Source organism: Hyla sarda, chromosome 3 (assembly GCF_029499605.1).
Source record: "Hyla sarda isolate aHylSar1 chromosome 3, aHylSar1.hap1, whole genome shotgun sequence".
NCBI lineage: Eukaryota > Metazoa > Chordata > Amphibia > Anura > Hylidae > Hyla > Hyla sarda.
This window is the reverse complement of record NC_079191.1, coordinates 205,691,117-205,705,496: the sequence shown is the minus strand read 5'-3', so window position 1 is coordinate 205,705,496 and position 14,380 is coordinate 205,691,117. Positions and strand designations below refer to the sequence as shown.

The following is a 14,380-nucleotide window of genomic DNA, read 5'->3' as shown; positions in this document are numbered from 1 at the left end:
CATCTGGAGGGCTACAGTTTAGAGACCACTGCACAGTGATCTCCAAACTGTGGCCCTCCAGATGTTGCAAAACTACAAATCCCAGCATGCCCAGAGAGCAAACTGCTGTGTGGGCATACTAGGAGTGGTAGTTTTGCAAGATCTAGAGGGCCACAGTTTAGAGACCACTGTATAGTGGACTCAAACTGTAGCCCTCCAGATGTTGCTAGGCAACTCACCGGCTTCCGTAGGATCCAGGGAGCCGTATCGCCGTCCTCTGCTACCGCTGATCGTCGCCTCCGCCGCCGATGGGTAAGTGGACCTCCGGTGCCGGTCCCCTTCGGTTTCCCTGTTCTGCCCCACCTATTGTGGGTGGACAGAACAGGGAAACCAAAAGTTAACCCCCCCCCCCCCCAGCCCCGATCTGCTATTGGTTGTCACTTCTAGATGACCAATAGCAGGGATAGGAGGGGTGGCACCCCTGCCACCTCACTCCTATCCCTTCAGGAATCCCTCCTATCCCTGAGTTTATGTAGAGGCACACAATTCTACATAAATCCCTTTGCATTTGAGGCCCACTGAAACTAAGCCTGCTCTAAAATTTGCAGCTATTGGCAAGCATAAATTGTAATCATTTTGGCATGTGTGTGATGTCACGACCTTTTTGTATGAGATGTCACATCCACTTTGTGCCATGATCCACCCACTTCGTGAATGTGTGGCTTAAAGTGTGAAAAAAAATGATTTTTATATTTATTTTTCAAATATGCAAAGTGCAAGGATGATAAATCCCCCCCATTGTGTTTAACATAGGCTGTGGGATGTTTGGGTTATGTATCATATTTAATTGGTATGATGAACAATTGTTCCTTTGTTAACATCCTATTCACTCAGGCCTTGTCAGATTTCATATAAAATACATAGTTTATTTATCAGACAGTTGTGCTGTTTGTACTGACATATCTCTCTGTTGGCTTTGTGAACTTTCTGTGAGGTAATAGAGGATCAGCTATGAAAAACCATGATTTTTCTGCAAATCTGTACACGTCCTGTAAGCCTGATAAACAACCGCAGGATTACTATTGTTGTGTAAAGGTAACTTCATAATTTATCTGTCCACCAGCGATATCTATCTTTTTGGCACTGATTACGTCACGGCTGAGGTGGGGTAATGTGCAAAACTAATTTTTCTGGCACGTTCCGTGAGCTACATCTCCCTCTATATACTGCCAATAGGCATTAAAGTGCATCTGTCACTCAAATCTTTCCACTGCAATGCTACACTGAAATTGGGTCATTTTAAATCCATGGCAGTGGCCAGTGGGTTGGGTTGGTGCCCCTCCGCCATGCCTACGTGCATGATATCAAAGCCTCTAGTTTCTGAAACAAGATGGCAGCCTTATTTAGTCACTTGTCCAACCATGGGTCCACAGGAGAAGATGCTAATGATAAATAATGTAGAAGGGATTGTTTTGTAGAATTGATCATAACATTTTTCTTTACTATATTACTTTTAGTAAGCTAGTACATATTATTAGATGCTTCCCACTACATCCATGCATGTTATTTGAACACCTGAATTATTCTGGAGACCAGTAGGTAACTCCATTAATAGATGGTGCTCTGTTTCAAATGGTATTTTGAACTACATTTATGAGCCCCCTCAAACATACTTGTGTGGTTTATGTACTAAATTTGTTTCCCCCACTGACTCGTTGTGGATCATTGTAGCTATTTGTACAGACATCTGCGACTATCACCACACTACATGCCTGTCCAACATGGAAGCGCTGAACTGCGATACCCAGGAGTTTCAGTCTTGAGATTGCATTGTAATTTTTGATTCTTTCTCATATAGTACAACTTAGAAATGTTATGTATGTGGTTTTGACTCCATCAATCTCACAGGAAAAGTGTAAAAATGTCAATAAATTAACAGTTATATAAAAAATAATAATAATAAATTAATTTACTTCTTTTAAGGAATTAACAATTTTTAGCTTTAAATGGTTACTGTAATTTCAATATATTTAGCAAAAATCAATAGTATAAGTGAATATAAAAACTTTGCATTACATTTTACCACAAACAAAATGTTTCTTTATCTTCTTATCAAGTTTCTATTCTCTTCCTCTCTGCTAAAATTGTATTTACTCAAAAAAAAAAATGCTCAATTAAATTTTATGCTTATGAGATTGCCTAGCAAATCCCTCAGAGATCAGGTTATATGCTGCTGATACCATTTAAGGAGAGAGGACAGTTCAGAAGTAATATGAAGGGACAGTAAGTACAGAACTAAGAGGCAAAGAGAGAGAGTAGAATGGTACTAAAATTCACCCCAGTGCTTGATTCACATCTTAGACTGTTCATGACTGCTCTATAATGGCTTGTAATGACCAAATTATTTAAGGTGTATTTTTAATTTTTTTATTTTTGCAATGTCTCATTTGTAATGTCTATTTGAGGCCAAAGAAATAAAGGTTTACTATTGATAGGAAAAGGTACTCAATATAAAATGTTGGAATAACAGAATGGAAGACGTATAAAGGAAAACAAATTCACTTTACAAACTGAATTATTCATTCCTATCTTAATGTTTGCATGCTTCATTCAAAACAAGCATCTTACCTTGGTGCAAAAGAAAAATTGAAAGAGAAAGAAGAAACAAGAATAGGCTGGAGCAGGGTTCCCTTTTTACACCACAGACAGTTTTGCATTTAACAAGTTGTGATCAATGAATAGTTCAAAGTCAGCTAGATGCAAATGCTGCAGTCCTTAGCTGGAGATAGCCAAACATCACAGAATCATATCAAAGCCCAGACTTAAGTGTAAGTTTTTCAAGGACTGAGGAAATTCAGAGGATCTGAGATTCTTGTAAGCCACGTTTGTTGAACAATCTAATTTCAGGTTTAACATCTAATCCAGAAAGTTTTTTGGCATTTCAAATATTAATCAGATAAACAAAGATGTATGTTTAAAATGTTATATCTTTTATGAAGAGTCAGGCTTCGGCCTCTGTAAAATGGAGAAAAAACCATATACTTACCCACTCTACCGCAGTGTTGGTCTTCACTGCACAACTTTTTGTTGTGCTGGTGTCTGCACAAGAACGTTCTCACTCAACCAATCAGTGGTTGTTGCGAAACATAGCTGGGGCCAGTCATTGGTTGAGTGGGAAATTTCTTGGGCAGGAACTTGCACAAAGAAGGTCTTTGCAGTGGTGACCGATGCCATGGCAGGGAAGCAAATAAGAAAAGTATATGTTTTCTTTCCACTATACAGAGGCCTGAGCCTAAATCTTCATTACAAATATTATCTGCTTTATAATCAAGGCTTTCCTAACAATAATGTTTAACCAATATGGATTAAATTGAAAATGTCTACCTCTCCCCAATTTCCCTATTCCCTAATTTACCTCGATAACTATCGGGCAGTGGTCTGAAATTGATTTTGGTTCATAACTGATCTTTTTAATCCTACAAAAACGTTCCCTATTACAATATTGTCAAATCAATTCTTGTTTGGCACATTGTTGAATAACCTCTCTATCGGGATACATTGCACTCCAAGCATCCTTCCAATTCATTTCCCTAATCAATTTTGCCAAGTACCGTATTTTTCGCCGTATAAGACGCACTTTTTCTTGGGGGGGGGGGAAAGTTGGTGCATCTTATACGGGAAATACACATTAAAACCCTGTCCTATCGCGGCGGTCCCTGTGGCCATCAACGGCCGGGACCCGCAGCTAATACAAGACATCACAGATCGCGGTGATGCCCTGTATTAACCCTTCAGATGCGGTGATCAAAGCTGACCGCCACGTCTGAAGCAAAAGTGACACTAACCCAGCTGCACAGTCAGGCTGTTTGGGACTGCCGCGGTGAAATCACGGTGTCCCGAACAGCTTACAGGACACTGGGAGGGACCTTACCTGCCTCCTCGGTGTCTGCTCTGTGCCGGGATCCCCTGCATGGCTGGCGCTCTCCTTTGTCGTCTTCACGTCGTCGCGCATGCCGTCCCGTCATCCAATAGGAGCTGCGTGCGTAGCGGCGTGCATAGCGACGTGATGGCGGCGACGAAGAGCGAGGATACCGGGCAGCAGAGACGTTCCGGAGCGACGGGGACACCCCGGGGATGCGGCGACAGCGATGGAGGGCGACATCCAGGGCAGCGGTGACTGGTCCGGAGCGGCGGGGACACGTGAGTATTACCTCCTATACCAGTGGTCTTCAACCTGCGGACATCCAGATGTTGCAAAACTACAACTCCTGGCATGCCCAGATAGCCAACGGCTGTTCGGGCAAGCTGTGAGTTGTAGTTTTGCAACATCTGGAGGTCCGCAGGTTGAAGATCACTGTCTTATACTTTACATTGTATTTGGTTCAGAATCTTTTTTTTTCTAGATTTTCCTCCTTTAAAATTGGGTGCGTTTTATATGCCGGAGCGTCCTATATGGCAAAAAATACGGTACGTCTCATATACAGTCCATGCCTTACTCTGGTTCACTTTTTTCTGGTCAGTGACTGGGTTCATGACACAATTGAAGACCCCACACATTATCATAGGTAAAAAAAAAATTCCCTTTAATAAAATTAATTATAGCTTCTATTGGTTGTGAGGAGAATGGAGGAGGGATATAAAAGAAAGTCAGGATCAACTCGTGATCTCTGACTTTAATCTGTAGAAAGATATATTTCACCCCTGTATCTACCTTTTTTGCTATAACCTTTCAAATGAATATTCATGTGGATCTATACCGAAACCCTGGATTAGTACCTGGAGAAATTAGAATGTTAAACAATCTGGTCCCAAATTTTCCTCAGCTTAATTAATGTATCTTGAGTAGCAATCTAGTAACTAATCTCTTACCTCTATTCCCCATTCCCCTCACATTCCACACTAACAGTTTAATTGATATTCCTCAAAAAAAAAAAGACTAAAGAAAAATACCAACATGGTGCATACTTACACCTCCACCACATCCCCTTCCCCCAGCTCCAATAATCTGTGGCAATCACCTCAGATCTCTCCACTACGTCATTCTTCATCTGCCCTCCCCCACAACCTTCCCCAACCCTTCTCTACCCCCCACAACCATAGCTCTAAGAACAATATTTTGTTTTCATAAGCCTTCCCCATTTAACCAGTCTCGAGTTTCATTACACATCTTAAAAAACAACACTTTCTCTTTATAAGTGACTCTAAGCTTAGCAGGAAAAATCTCCTCCTAATCTCTCTCTCTACGATGCACGCAGTAGATGTATAGTCCTGGAGAAGTCCAGAAACAGGATCATTTTTTAGTCATTATATTATACTGGTCTGACTTATCTTGCTCGTCTAGGAAGGTAGGAAGGGAGTTCCTGTCACTAGAGCACAAGATTTTTGTTAATATTGTCTTTGGGGGTCATCTGGCAGCATTTTTTTTATGGAACTCTTGAGCACAGAATGTATCTGATACCCATTTTAAAATGAAGGCAGAAATGTCACCCATTTCTGCTCCTCGGGAAACTCCATAATGAGAACATTATTTTTCCTAGCACGATCCTCAATAACAGATAATTTATTTTGAAGATCATCCAGCTCCTTTCTCCATCCCACTTAAAACTTGGATTGCACATTCCCCATTTCTGGCAGAGTTTTTCTTTTCCATTGATAAAGTATTTTCTCTTATTTTATTAAGCTCATCTCACAATAACATCATTTCAGACATTATAGTGCCGACTTGTATATTCAGACTCCCCAGGGAGTGATTGCACTGTTGTATATCCTTCAATATTTTAGATATGACTTGGGTGTTTTGTGCATGTATCCCCTCCTCCCCTGGACCTTCACTTTCTTGCAACACAGAGTAACGTGAATCAATTACTACAGATGGCGAGTTATTATGAGAGGCCATGAATTTATTTACTGCAGGTTTTAGGCATTGCTGGTGGGGTTTTCCAATATTTTTCTATCCTCTAAGATGGGGCAGAATTTTTTGCAGAGCTAGTTCCTCCCGATCATCTCTGAGTTATTTTAGAGGGCATTTTCTCAAAACAGCGTGTTCCAGTGGGAACTATATGCTCACTTCTCTAGAATAATGTAAAATCACTTACATGTAAATAATAAATAACAAAATTTCCTACCGTTCTCCATGATACCCTTCTATTAAACATCAACCACTCCACTAGTATTTCATATGCCTTACTCATGGTTAAAGGTCCAACAGTCTCTGTTACCTCTGGGCAGTCTGCTAAGCAATGAAATAAGGCTTATGAGTCTTGTTTAGTTGGACTTTTTAACAGCAAAGAAAAATATAAAAATATAAAACATAAAACATAGGGTGCAAGTTCATCATGCACTACCTTCCAACCCCTCACATCTAAACTTGCGGAGGCACCGCCATTCTTCATATATCCAATTCCATTGTGTCAGCACCTGCCCTTGATATAAGCCCCATTCCATAGCGTTCCTCTCCAAGCCACAACAGTCCTTTTAGAGCTCACACATTATATCGATCGAGCCTCAGATGGTCATATATATTTCGTGTTATCCTGCAACTGAGACCCACTTACAGCTGCCAGCACCTATATGGGCTCATAGTATTACATTGAGTTAACTTATTTGCATGTAAGGGGTGGAAAAATAAACTCCGCTGTGCATCGTTCTTGACCTCATGTGAACCCAGACTGATGTCACAGGGCTTGCCACCGTGCCCTTATTTCCAGTGCAAGGGGGAGAATTACCTCCTTCACCCAAATGTTCCTTGTGAGGGAACCCCTCAACATGTCCTGGCTGTTCCTCATCTTCGGCGGACATCTCCAGGAAACTGGACATCTTCACAGCAACACTTCGCCTTCCATCTAATGTATCGACGTCCAGGTCAAAGGCACCCTGCACCCCACGGACATAGTGTTCAATCCCAATGGAGTGGGAGTGAGGAGGAAGGAGGAGGTGAGCTGTGAGCACATCCTCACATTATGACGTCTCCATGAAATGGGCACTGTCTAATATAAAAAACTTTTTATATGTTTTACATCTTGGCAAAACAATAGTTTTTCTAATGTACTTCTTTAACCCCTTAAGGACCCGGGGTTTTTCCATTTTTGCATTTTCATTTTTTCCTCCTTACCTTTAAAAAATCATAACTCTTTCAATTTTGCACCTAAAAATCCATATGATGGCTTATTTTTTGTGCCACCAATTCTACTTTGTAATGACATCAGTCATTTTACCCAAAAATTTACAGCGAACCAGAAAAAAATAATTGTGAGACAAAATTGAAAAAGAAAAACGCTATTTTGTAACTTTTGGGGGCTTCCGTTTCTACACAGTACATTTTTCGGTACAAAACACCTTCTCTTTATTCTGTAGGTCCATATGAATAAAATGATACCCTACTTATATAGCGCCATTCACCGTGCGGTTTAATTCATGATATATTTTTATAATTCGGACATTTTCGCATGCGGCGATACCACATATGTTTAGTTTTATTTTTATTTACACAGGTTTTTTTTTAAATGGGAAAAGGGGGGTGATTCAAACTTTTATTAGGGGAGGGGTTAAATGATCTTTATTCATGATTTTTTTTTCACTTTTTTTTGCAGTGTTTTAGCTCCCAAAGGGGGCTATAACACTGCACACACTGATCTTTTACATTGTTCAATGGTTTCTCATAGGAAACCATTGATCAATGATTCTGCCGCTTGACTGCTCATGCCTGGATCTCAGGCACTGAGCAGTCATTCGGTGATTGGATCAGCGAGAAGGCAGGTAGGGACCCTCCGGCTGTCCTGTAAGCTGTTCCCCTGAGCTAACCGGCATTGTTTTACTTTCACTTTAGACGCGGCGTTCAACTTTGCACGCCGCGTCTAAAGGGTTAATAGTGCGTTGCACCGCGATCAGTGCTGCGCGCAATTCACCACGGGTCCCAGCCATTGTTAGAGGCCGGGCCTGACCCACTATGGCCCCACGTTTTAGAACGGGAGCGGACTCAGGGCGTACAGGTATGCCCTGGGTCCTTAACAGTTTAAACATTTTTCACATTTTATTAAAGAAGGGGTACCCCTACCTCCTGATAAACTGAGCATGAGCGTGTCCAAGGGTCAAGGACACAAGATGGCTGATTGACAAGGCTGCAGGAGGAACACAGTCTGACGCAGCACTGTTGTAACACCGAGTTTTACCAATCATGTGCCTCCAGCTGTTGCAAAACTCCAACTCCAAGCATGCCTGGACAGTCAAAGGATGTTTGGGCATGCCGGGAGTTGTAGTTTTGCAAAAGCTGTAGGCACACAGCTGAACGCAACACTGCTGTAAAAAGAGTTACAGTATATAAAGACTGTACCTCAAACTATTCCAAAACTACAAGTCCAAGCATTACAGGACTGTCTAAGGATGACAAACATGAATGACATAGAAAGATCTATACACTCACCATATTGTCATTGGTGTTGGTGGTAGAATACAGCAATCTCCAATAATCATTGTGTGTGTGTGTGTGTGTGTGTGTACAGCATAAATCCAGAGAGGAAAGGGTTACAGAGCAGGGCTGCCAGGCTTGCTCTCCAGAAAGTGAGGGAGAGGGAGGAGTCATCACAGTGCAGGCAAGAGAGGGATACCCCCGCCCCCCCCCCCCCCCTTCATTTGATAAGATGGAAATGAGCAGCTGTAATATACCATCTTTTAGTGAAATACATAAAAATTACATGTACATGATGAGGATGATTTACTGAGTAACATATAAGGGCCTATTCACATGGCAGAATTTCCGCACATCTGCACCAATTCCGCTTCCGCATTAATTTTGGTGCTTTCTGGCTTGGTGGCCTTTAAAAAGAAAATATTTCGACAAAAAAGAAAAGGAATTAGTAGATAGAGCTAAGCAAAACTACGATTTAATGAAGAAATGGCAGGATGAGTATTCAGAGATTCTAATTGGAAAAGCACAGCAGAAGGCCTTCTTTATGGGACAAAGAGATTTTGTGGAGGGGGCAGAGTTAGTAGTCTGTTAGAATATACCATAAAGGCTCAAAAAGGGAATAATGAGATACATGTTATTCATACTACAGAGGATAAAATAATCTCCAAGATTAATGAGGTCCAAGAGAATGTAGTGTGTTCTTTCTCAAATTTATATAAATCTGGAACAACTATAAGAAAATAAAATTAAAAACTTTTTGAATCAGTTGGAGCTACCAAATCTTCATGAGCAGCAGAAACAGGTGCTAGATAGACCTATAACTCTTGACGAAATACAATTGGCGTTCTCATTTTCTGGTTCCTCTGCTCTGGGACCAGATGGTATCCCTTTTTAGGTGTTCAGAGCATAGGGGGAGGTGTTGGTACAGATATTACTTTTAGTCTTGAATGAATCCTTGGAAAGTAATGTCTTACCTCTATCAATGTTAGAGGCGAATATTATATTAATACCTAATAAAGACAAAGAAGTAATGGACTAGGCATCATTTAGACCAATTTTGCTACTTAATGTAGACTTAACAATTACAAATACATATGTAGAAAGGAAAAAGTCGGAACTGCTGCACTCACATAGGGATGGAGCTTACTGGTTCACCACCACAAACAGGTCCTGTGCTGCCTCACTCCCGGTGCTCAGTCTGCTTTCAGCACAAGCGTCATGTTCAGAGAAATGAAGAGTTCGCAAACGGCACTCACGGTACAGCAGGAAGTTTTATTCGGGAATGCTGGTACACGCAACAAGAACGCCAGGTAAGTCGCGGTTTCGCGCTGCACAGAGCGCTTACACGTGACCTCTCAAAGGGGTCACGTGTAAGCGCTCTGTGCTTCGCGAAACCGGTCGACTTACCTGGCGTTCTTGTTGCGTGTACCAGCATTCCCGAATAAAACTTCCTGCTGTACCGTGAGTGCAGTTTGCGAACTCTTCATTTCTCTTAACAATTACAAACTTAATGCATGAAGCTCATCCGGGATTTATTTTGGGTCAAGCAATTCAGGATAACTTGACCAGAGCATTGTTCCATCCTGTCATTGGACACAATGAAAGCCTTTGACAGGGTGGAATGGGAGGTATCATAAAGTGGATAAAGCAAACGTATAAAAATCCCATAGCCAGGGTGTTATTAAATGGTGAATTAACTAAAATTTTTCAGTTATCCGGAGAACGAACCGAGGCTGGCCCCTTTCCCCTACCATATTTGTGGTATATATAGAACCCTAAGCGGTTGCAATAAGAAAATCAGCGTGTTAGGATTTGGCTTAAAGGGGTACTCTGGTGCTTACACATCTTATCCTTTGGATAGGGGACAAGATGCCTGACCGCGGGAGTCCCGCAGCTAGGGACGCCCGGGATCATGCACGCGGCACCCCGTTTGTAATCAGTCCCCGGAGCGTGTTCGCTCCGGGTCTGATAACCGGCGACTGCAGAGCCGGAGGCGTGTGACGTCACGCCTCCGTCCCCGTGTGACGTCACGCTCCGCCCCTCAATGCAAGCCTACGGGAGGGGGTGTGATAGCGGTCGACAGTAATCAGACCCGGAGCGAACATGCTCCGGGGACTGATTACAAACGGGGTGCACCGTGCATGATCCCGGGCATCCCCAGCTGCGGGACTCCCGCAATCAGACATCTTATCCCCTATCCTTTGGATAGGGGATAAGATGTGTAAGCACCGGAGTACCCCTTTAAGAGGTGACATAGACAAAATATTGCTATATGTAGATGATCTTTTATTATTTCTGAGGTGATGTTACCAAAGTCAAGAAAATTGTTAAAGCATTTGGGGCACTCTCAAGGACAAGAATTAATTGGAAAAAGTCCCCTTTGTTGCCAGCGGTTGAGGGGGGGTGACCCCCTAGGGTGGCAGGAGTTAGGATAGAAGGGGTGAGGGAGTCATTGAAATATTTGGGAATAGAAATTAATAATGGGTAGAGGGATTTCTTGGAATTAAATCTGAAACCACTTGTCAAAAAAAAAAAAAGTTGAAGACTAGTATATGGGGCAAATTACTACTCTCTCAAGCAGTTAGGGTGGCACTTGTAAAAACAGTTGTCCTCCCGCAGCTACTGTATTTTTTTAAAGCTACGCCGGTATGGATCCCAGAAAGAGGGTTTCGAGAACTGGAAGCTATATTAAGTAAATTCATTTGGGGAAGGTAAAGAGTTTGTAGGAAATTTTCACAGTTTGTTTGAAGGTGAAGGAGGTTGAGGTCTTCACAATTTGAAATGTTTTTTCTTGAAAGCAAAGGCCCAAGAAATTAAAAGGGGGAAGAGAAATTGTGTGTTAGAATACACTGTAATTTAGGTGTATATGGTAATGTATTAGAGTTGATGGTGGCACAGCGTGTAAAGAAGCACTTAAAAAAATATTTTTTTAATTATATTATAAAGTCTGGAATAGTCTGAAGTCAATGTGTAATATTAAGGATAGTTTGGAATATACCCCAATTTGGGGACATTATAAGATGAATATATTGGAGTTTGATGAAATCCTTACAGGCTTCCATGAAAGGAAAGTGGGAGAGAGATATTGGGGAAATAAATGAGGTAACATGGAGTAGAATCTTGAGAAATGTGGTAAATTGCTCAAGCAATAAGAAATTTCAACTAGCTCAATTAAGAGTGATATTGTCTATATTATTCACCATTATTTCTGTGGAAAATGCAATGTAGAGCAAATTCAAACTGCTCAAATGTGGAGATCCTAAGGTAAATTTTACACATTTGTTATGGCGCTATAAGGTGGTGGGAGGGTTTTGGGCGGAAATTTATAAATTTATTCAAGATAAATACAAGTGCCCCATAGATCTTTCTTTAAAAGGGGCGATAATGGGTGACGTAGTAGAATTTTGTATTCCAAATGAATTGGTGATCAGATTGTTTATGGCTTTCAATGAGAATTAAAAAATGTTAAAGAAGTAGAATTGGGAAATAAAAAAAATGAAGGGTACAATGGTAAACTAATATAAACAGAACTAACTGTAATTAATTATTATGTTTTTATTTAATTTTTTTCCAACACGGTGCAAAAAGGTAGGGTAGGAGGAATAAGTGATTACCATTGTAATGGTACAGAAAAAAAAATATATATATATATAGATAGATATATTCTCTGTATTACTTATTTAACATTTAGTTCACACCATTATCAAATGTAGAAGTGATCACTGGCAATGGATCAGAGCCAGCATAAAATATGTCCTTGCCTCAATATGTGGTGTGTAAGTGATCAAAGGCAATGGATCACGGCCAGCATGAAATATGTTCTTGCTTCCCTATGTGGTATATACGTGATCACAGGCAATGGATCACAGCCAGCATGAAATATGTTCTTGCTTCCCTATGTGGTGTATACGTGATCACAGGCAATGGATCACAGCCAGCATGAAATATGTTCTTGCTTCCCTATGTGGTGTATACATGATCACAGGCAATGGATCACAGCCAGCATGAAATATGTTCTTGCTTCCCTATGTGGTGTATACGTGATCACAGGCAATGGATCACAGCCAGCATGAAATATGTTCTTGCTTCCCTATGTGGTGTATAAGTGATCACAGGCAATGGATCACGGCCAGCATGAAATATGTTCTTGCTTCCCTATGTGTTGTATACGTGATCACAGGCAATGGATCACAGCCAGCATAAAATATGTTCTTGCCTCCATATGTGGTGTATAAGTGATCACAGGCAATGGATCACAGCCAGCATGAAATATGTTCTTGTTTCCCTATGTGGTGTATACGTGATCACAGGCAATGGATCAAGGCCAGCATGAAATATGTTCTTGCTTCCCTATGTGGTGTATACGTGATCACAGGCAATGGATCACAGCCAGCATGAAATATGTTCTTGCTTCCCTATGTGGTGTATAAGTGATCACAAGCAATGGATCACGGCCAGCATGAAATATGTTCTTGCTTACCTATGTGTTGTATACGTGATCACAGGCAATGGATCACAGCCAGCATGAAATATGTTCTGGCTTCTGTATGTGGATATTTAATCTTTATTTTTCATATTTTAGTTATTGCTAACATAATCTTGTTTATCATAACCATGCATTCTAAAGAAACATTCTCAAGGTGATTTGCATTCCTAAGAGATCTAGAATAGCTACACATGTTACAATGGAAAACATTTGTTTTAGGAATTTTGGGCAACATATTTAAAAATGATATTCAAATAAAGTAGATCAAACCTAGTAATATCCTAACTGACTCGCAGTTCTGTTTCAGACAGTTGTCAAGAAAAAACTGTAGTTAAAACAAGGTCATATCTGGAAATTATTATATTTTTCTTCCCTCCTCTACAAGTTCTTAACATAAATTTATCTTTAGGGGAGAATAATTTTATATGATAAGAAAATCATTTTACAACTTGCCAATAAACATTGTGTTGGCGCCAATAGCCATGCATATTTGCTAGAGTACAATCTGCATTCCAGTGTGGCAAAATCAGAAGTAACTGACTGAGCAGCTTTCAGGTGGATAAACTCTACAGGTGTATGAATTATGTCTTGTAAAACATATTCTCAAGCTTCCAAGAATTGCTCTAAACAACTAGCCCACTGCTAATTATAAATGAAAGAACAATTGACTTCACACAGTCATTTTCAGAACTGATTGAGCAGTTCTTAGTTTACCAAAGGCAAAGAAATTCTAGCAACACAAGTCAATAAAGAACAAAGAAAACAGAAAAAATAGAACCGTGACACTTGGGAAAACTACAATTTTTTTTGCAATCACATAAAAGAGAAAGAACTGAGAAAGAGATGTTGTTACTGGAAGCTTATTACACGTAATAAGCTAAAGTCTTATCTGCAGTTTTTCTAGATGTATTACATTAAGTCGGTACAGTGTTAATATGTTATAGAGCTGTTTAGAAAACAACTAACAATATACAGCATACTAGTCAATAAACATCTTTGGGGAAATCAAAGAATCTAAACAACTGAACACAATTTAAAAAAAGAATTCTTATATAATTGCTGAAATGCCAAGCGATATGATCAATAGTTACATTGGCAAAAAAGATCAAGCTAAATAATTGTCCATAAAATAGCTACATTTTATAATAACATACCAATTGCAGCTGATGTACATAGCAAATCTACAGATTAAAGTTGTATGGATCTCTAATAGGAAATTGACATACTGTTTAGACCTATAGTGTACCTCTATGTACAACTTGAGACATATGGTCCCATACAGGGCCAGTTTTAAAAGAAACTGGTAAAGTAAATGATATATTATGCTCAGAGCCACAGACATAGACAGATAGCTGATGGGAAGATAAAAAATGTCCCTTAGCTGATGGCTGTTTACAAAGTTATAAAATCATGTACTACTTCTAAGCCTGTGTCATTGAGGTGGTGTTAAGCGGCAGCATGAAAGTTTTCTTCTTGCTTGGCATCCAGCACGAGTATTTGTATATCAATCA

At 40.3% G+C, this 14,380-nt stretch overlaps 1 protein-coding gene across 2 annotated transcripts in view; it reads left to right on the top strand.

The window, feature by feature from the left end:
* The window catches only part of IMPG1 (interphotoreceptor matrix proteoglycan 1), a 489,363-nt gene that overhangs the window by 92,798 nt on the left and 382,185 nt on the right, over positions 1–14,380 (top strand). The window contains exon 1 of one of the 2 annotated variants that reach the window (XM_056565915.1): positions 1,035–1,074. The exons of the other annotated variant lie outside the window; for it this stretch is intronic. The gene's annotated coding sequence lies outside the window, so the exon portion shown is untranslated. Of the gene's footprint in view, positions 1–1,034; positions 1,075–14,380 lie in introns of those variants that run through there. 2 annotated transcript variants of the gene reach the window in all.